The 6,429-nt window shown below is 48.0% G+C and overlaps 1 protein-coding gene across 2 annotated transcripts in view; it reads right to left on the bottom strand.

Annotated features, from left to right (window-relative positions):
• KRAS (Kirsten rat sarcoma viral oncogene homolog) overlaps positions 1-723 on the bottom strand; it is a 25,108-nt gene extending 24,385 nt beyond the window's left edge. The window contains exon 1 of one of the 2 annotated variants that reach the window (XM_014957027.1): positions 580-723. The gene's annotated coding sequence lies outside the window, so the exon portion shown is untranslated. The remainder of the gene's footprint in view (positions 1-579) is intronic. The other variant, XM_014957029.1, reaches the window with a different exon arrangement.
• Positions 724-6,429: the final 5,706 nt, after the last annotated feature.

Raw genomic sequence — 6,429 nt, 5'->3', positions numbered from 1 at the left:
GCCTCGGGTTCCCCCCCCCGACCCCAGGGTCGGGCGGGCCGCGGCGGGACCCCAGCCCCACCTCCCCTTCCCCGGGGGCCCGCTGCCCGCCCCGCCTCCCCTCACCCGGGAGCCACACACGGGGTCGGGCCGCCCAAAACTTTCCGGCCCGGCCTGGCACCTCGGCCCCGGATTTGCTGGAAGGATTTGGGGGATTTGGGAAGAGAAAATAAATAAATAAATGAAGAGAAAAGGGGGGGGGGGCTGACCGGGCACAAGCCCCGGAACTGGCGGAGGGCGTTGGCCACCTGTCCCGCCGCCCCCTCCCGCCGCCGCCGCCGAGCCACCGCCCGCGCCGCGGGGAAGGAGGGCGGAGGGGCACAGGCGGAGGAGGCTGCTCCTAGGGGATGCCGGCGGAGGGGAAGCGGGACAGGCGTCCCCCCCCCCGGTTGCCGGCGTTTCTTCCCTGTCCGCGGGGTAAAAACGGGGGGGGAAGTAAAAAGCCGCATCGCTTCCCCCTGCCCCATCTCGAAGGAAAGGGCGGGGGGGAAAGCAAGCAAGTAAGCAAGCACGGCGGCTCGTCCCGGTTCAGCGACGTACCTGCCTGGCTGCTGCTGCAGCGGGCCGCGGGAGCACGCCGGCGGCCTCCCTTGACCCGCGCCCGCCGCGGCGGTGGCTTCCGCGCTCCGCGTCCCTTCCCGTCCCGGTCTGAAATGGCGGGGGACGAGGGGAGGGCTGGGGCTGCCGAGGGAGCCGAGCGCCGAGAGGATGGATGGAGAGACGGATGGACGGGGCGGCGATCGATGCGCTCCGCGCTCTACCCGGCCCCTCCCTCCTCCTCCTTCCTTCCCCCCTCCTCCTCCCGCCGCGCCGCCTCAGCCGCCCGCGGCCGGGGGAGGGAAGGAAGGGGAGCTCGGAGGCGGCGTGAGGGAAAGCCCGGCCGGGAAGCGCGCCCTGGAGGGTGGGTGAAGGGAAATAAGTATAATTCCAGCTTTTCCTCGCTATTTTCCCCTTCCTCTCACGCCGGCAACTGAGGGAAGGGAGGATTATCGGCCTTCCTACCCGAGGGGAGCGGGCTGGCAGGCCGGGCCAAAGGCAGCATCTAGCTGAAAGATAAAAAGCATTTTATCCACAAAAACAGCAGCAGGGGGCTTGCGGGACTTGCCGGGCAACTTCGGCGCTCGTTAAAAGTTGGTCGGCTTTCACTCGAGGATTTGTTATTAGCTACCGAGGCGCTGTGTGTAAAAGCTGATGAACACGGGGTGTTCTGGAAGCAGAGTTAACAATTGCATAGCGAAGCCCGTTTTCTTATTAAAAGGCCAAAAATAGAATTCCCTGTAATTGTAAAGGCTCTGATGTGTTGATTGAGGCGCTGTAATGTCAGGTATAGGCCCACGTTCCATCCCAAGCAGTAGGATTCTTCTGAAGCCCCCCACCAGCTCTCGGACAAAAGCCGTGACCCTCATTGCTAAGGAAGGTTGTTCCTGAGGGTAACTGGGGCGACGTGGACTGGCTCACACGAGGGGTTCATTTGGCCGGTTTTGCTTTCCGTCTTGTAATGGGAAGGTCAAAAATAAACATGTCATGTCTATGCATCAGGTGGGAAGAGCTTTAATGTGTTTAATCCACTTGTTTTCTGCGGCTGTGTGTGACAGCTTCCAGCCTCTTCTGTTCTCGCTGAGGGGCTCTGCGTTTGGGCTGTGACCCAGCTGAGCACTGAAGGCATTAACCCTCTGGAGCTATGCTGCCTAATGGACAAAGTGTGTTCCTGTGATTAACTCACGTAAATAATCAATCCAAAGCCCCCGGTGGTGTTGTTCAGCCCTGCTCCCTGATGCTACCGCTCAGGTTAAGACCTGGGTGGAAATCAAATGCATCTTTGAGCTGTTGTGTGAAACGTGGTGTCTCTTTGGGCAGAGAGTGCGAAAGATCAGATAAGCTTTTCCTGCATTCTTGAAATGAACCTTTTGTCACTGATTTCAGTGTCCTACGGACTCCTATGGGAGCTTAGAATCATAGAATCATTGAGGTTGGAAGAGACCCTTGGGATCATCGAGTCCAACCATCTACCCTACTCTACAAAGTCCTCCCCTACACCATATATTACAGCTTCTGTAAGGATACTCATATGCAGCGGGAGGGTATATATTGTCATGAAATTGGGAAACTCTTTATGATCCCCCTTTCTCCTCTCCCAGTGGTTTAGGTGTTAGTAACCTGGTTGTTTTTTTGTTAAATGCTCTTACTGTCTTGTTTCCCAATAGCCTCAACAAAAATACGTATCACGGTATAACATGAAATCATCTCACAAATTAGAATTAAAACTAAGTGATTCAGTTTGCTTATTGAGTGGGCTACCTCACGTGAACAGATGTAAAAACCGAAAGAAAGACCTGCTTTCAAAGAACAAGTAGCCTGGTGGTAAAACCACAAGCTTGGGATGTGGGAAACCCACATTCCCATCTGTGGTATGAAAGAGGCAAAGAAATTTGAATGCAGATGTTCTGTAACTGAGGTAAATGCCCTGATCAGCAATTTTAGGATAGCTGGATCTCACTTTCATATTTTTTACACACACACACACACACCCCAGGAAAGCTATTTGTGTGTTGTGGTTCCTCCTAACACAGTGGGAAAATGCCTGCGTAACAGGAAATCTTGCCCAGTTCTGCACAAAATGCTGGTGTTCCCCAAACAGCTTGGATGGGTTGTTCTCATCTACAGGGCTTTGTATGGGGAGAAGCTGTTCATCTTGAAACCAACACAGTCCCAGCTGGGATCAGAGGAGTATCTGGAGAGCAGTTGCCTTTGGTGGAACCCTCTCTGTGGAAACTTCAGGTCCTGATGACAGCTTGAATCGATGAAATGAAAATTCGTATCTCAATGAAATGTGCAAACAATCATTTTGCATACAGTTGGAGGGAAAATGAATTATTGGGATTCTGGAGACAGCTGATTGCAAAGCTTGATGTGTTTTATTATTTTTTTGGTGCATAGATTTGTTTATAAATGTCTATTACGAAATTGCTGTTTGCTTTAATTAAAATTCATTTAGAAATATCTTCTCAGGCTTATGTGTGAAGTGTTTTGAACACAGGCTGAAATGAGCTCATCCAAAATATTAAGTGCTAACCCATACGCTGCACTGATAGGAAAGCTGGCGAAAAGTCAGCACAAGTGATGCAAAACCTCCTGGATTTTACAGAAACGCTGCTCTATGAGTTACCAACTTCATTTTAATGATTGTTTCTTCAGTGCAATTTGCCCAGAGAATTCTGAACACAGGCAACGAAGACGCACGTCCTCAAATCCCAAAACACTTCGGTGTGTGCTAGCGCTAAATACATTTGTTAAGTTAAAGCATGTTAAAGTTAAAGGCTTCTTCACATTTACATTAAAATATTCCAGTCCCAGTCTTCTGGATCCTGTATGGATATGGATCTCTGAGGACAAACCACTGCTCACAGCTCCTTACTCTGACAAGATGCTGCCCTTATCGTATCAAGCACGAGGCCCAAATTCAAGTATAATCCCATCAGCCACATACGTACGCGACTCAGATTTGCCCAATCCTCAACACCACACAATAAAGTCAGTGACATTTTAAGAATATATGAGCTTTCACCACCCATCAGCAGTTGCGAGGTGGGGGGAAGGAAATGTAAAATACAGCTCCAACCTCCAGATAAATAGTAAGCTTTCCCTGTAACAGAGAGTGTCAGACAAGCTGAGACAAGAGTTAATTTTCCTGTGGCTTTCCCTGGCATTGAACTCGATGCAAAGCAGATGCAAAGCCACTGCAGAGTTACTACAGGAAGATAAGTGGGTTTGTGCAACTTCGAGTTTGCCTGCAACGAAGGAGGAATATTAGCAAAGAGCATTTTTCTGTCACACACAGATAGGCCAAGGGTCCCTGGCCCATACGGGCAGCAGTGATCCATGTGTTGTCAGATAACCAGCAACAGAGATTCAGTCCTGGCCACGCATAAGCACGCGGTTATACTCCAGGTGGTTTAGCCAGAGGTCACAGTGCTGGCACTAACAGCAGTTTCATGTTTTTAGGCCACCATTCTGGCACTTGGCACAAGGACAGACAAAGGTTCTGAAGATGTCTGACCTGGCTGCCCGAGCTCACACGGGCTGTGTGGTTCGTTTTACGCAGGAACCTTATTTTGCTCTGGTGTAAGAAAGATCCCATGTGTCACCCAGGACCAGCATTTGAGACATTCCTGTCACTTGGGATGTACCAGCCTTTGGTTTTTACCTTTTCCTCTTCTCCTCCCAAGAAAACTAAGACTTTTAAGGAAGTCCTGCCAACTTTGCTGTGTTGCCCTACTGTTGTGAAGGCAGAAGGTTTTTCTTTTTAAGTCCTATCTAAAGCAGTACCAACGCCCTTACAAATTTTTGTCTGCTGACACAGCAGGATGCAATTATATTCCCCAAGACTTTTAACTCACTAACTCAAGACAGGATCTACAAGACACGTATAGGACAGCATACAGTGAACTTAAATATATAAATGTTTACGTCCATAGATAAGTATCTCTGTATATGCAATTTTAAATACGTGTGAGTTTATAACAAGATAAAGGCTGTAGTTCTCATGGGGTATTAATTTTTGTGCCCTATCAAATTTCCTGTGGTGGTATGTTACATGTGTAGACTGAAGTTTAACATAGATGAATTCACACAGTATGCAAACGTAGCATATAGGGACTCACACTGAATGTGAATGTGTTTTGCCTTGTCCCTGCAAATCTTTTTTAAATTATCTGATGGGCCCCAAGAAATCCACAAATCCTAAACCAAAAATTACCTTTCAAATGCTAGGACATATAGAGCACAAGTCTAGGTTCTGCTCCTTTGGCTTCAGTGGCAGCTAGGTACTCCACTACCACACAAGAATAGTGCAAAGTCCTGCAAACCTTCCTTCTTTTTTATATGTAGGCACTAAGGAAACATGGTTAATGTATTTTTTCTGCAATAACATCAGGCTTAGCTTGAAAGCAACACGCTAAGCTACACCACATTACTGGTATTTGTCAATGGTTAGACTTTTGGTTTAATTCAGCTGTCTCTGACTTTTTGAATATAGTTCTATGCTAAAAATGGGGTGGGGAGAGAGGAACAGTTCAACTGTGAACTATTCTTTAGAAAACTGGATGCTTTTGCCATTCCACTAATGTCATCTGGCTTTAATTAACATAGCATCTCTCTAATTATATTGTCAGCATACAGCCACTAAATTAAAATACAAAGAGAATTGTTAAAATTTCCCAATTTAACTTTGGTATTTCTTTTAAAGCATGATTTTTCAAGTTTTGCATATATAGGAAATCATCCAAAGCCCACTGAAGTTAATGGTCTTCATTCTGATTAGTCCCAGAAATGTTTGGAAAAATCAGTGGGGTGGCCAAATTGCCTCTCTACACCAAGTGATTAGATACCTCATTTCTATTATTGGCGCCCGCAGCTCATCACCCAAAAATAAGTGGGTATGCAACGCCGATCCAGCGGGTCTCTCAAGGGACTGAAGACCACCTTGTGGGGAGAGAAAGAGAGCATTAGCTACAGTGGAAGTTCACCATCCCACCACACCCATGCCTTTAGGGTGCCAAAAAGAAACTCAAGGGAAAATGACTTAAGGAGATCTCTCCTACCCTAGACAGTGTGACTGGGTTGGCTGCAGCAAAACGTAGCCCTGAGACATGCCAGACATCTGCTCCTCAAGTGGAACCTGCAGGAGATGAAGAGAGAATGTGTCCCGGTTTGAGGTAAAACCGGATCAATTTTGTGTTCTGTAACTTTGCATTTTAGTTAGGCCTTTTCTAACTCTCTGAAATTAACGGCATATTGTGGAGAAAACTGTTCCTTCTCAGAGTGATAATACCAATGTTTGTGCTACATGCCAGGGAATGGTGTGCAGAGAGGCCCTTGCTTATACTCATTGCTATAACAACCAAGGGCAGCCAATTTTCCGTTATTTGCCCCTTAGAGGGTCGGAAACGGAAAAACGTAGAGGGGTCACATCTGTGGGGAGGAACGGACAAGACAGGTGACCCAAACCTGACCAACAGGGGTGTTCCATCCCATCTGCCCCATGCTCAGTATAAAAGCTGAGGGATCAAAGGGTCAACGCTTCTTCCTGCAATGGCCGACGTCCGAAGAGGACCCTGTCTGTTCACCTGCCTTTGATCCTAATCCATGTGTTCCTGACTCCAGAGCTGGAATCCTGCTCCTGTCCATCACCGAGTCCAGTCTGGGACTTCCCCAGTGCCTGCTGGTGACGGGACTGTCATCCTGGGAGCTTGATACAGTTTTGTATATGTGCTGTATCTATTTCATTATTGTCTTCTCTTTTATTTTAATATTATTTTTGATTAAAGTAGTTTAGTTAATTCTAAACTTTTCAATCTCCTTATCTCTTCCTCTCCTCTTTTGGGGGGGGGG

This window comes from Calidris pugnax, unplaced genomic scaffold (genome assembly GCF_001431845.1).
Source record: "Calidris pugnax isolate Ruff unplaced genomic scaffold, ASM143184v1 scaffold189, whole genome shotgun sequence".
Lineage (NCBI taxonomy): Eukaryota > Metazoa > Chordata > Aves > Charadriiformes > Scolopacidae > Calidris > Calidris pugnax.
This window is presented reverse-complemented; position numbering and strand designations above follow the sequence as displayed.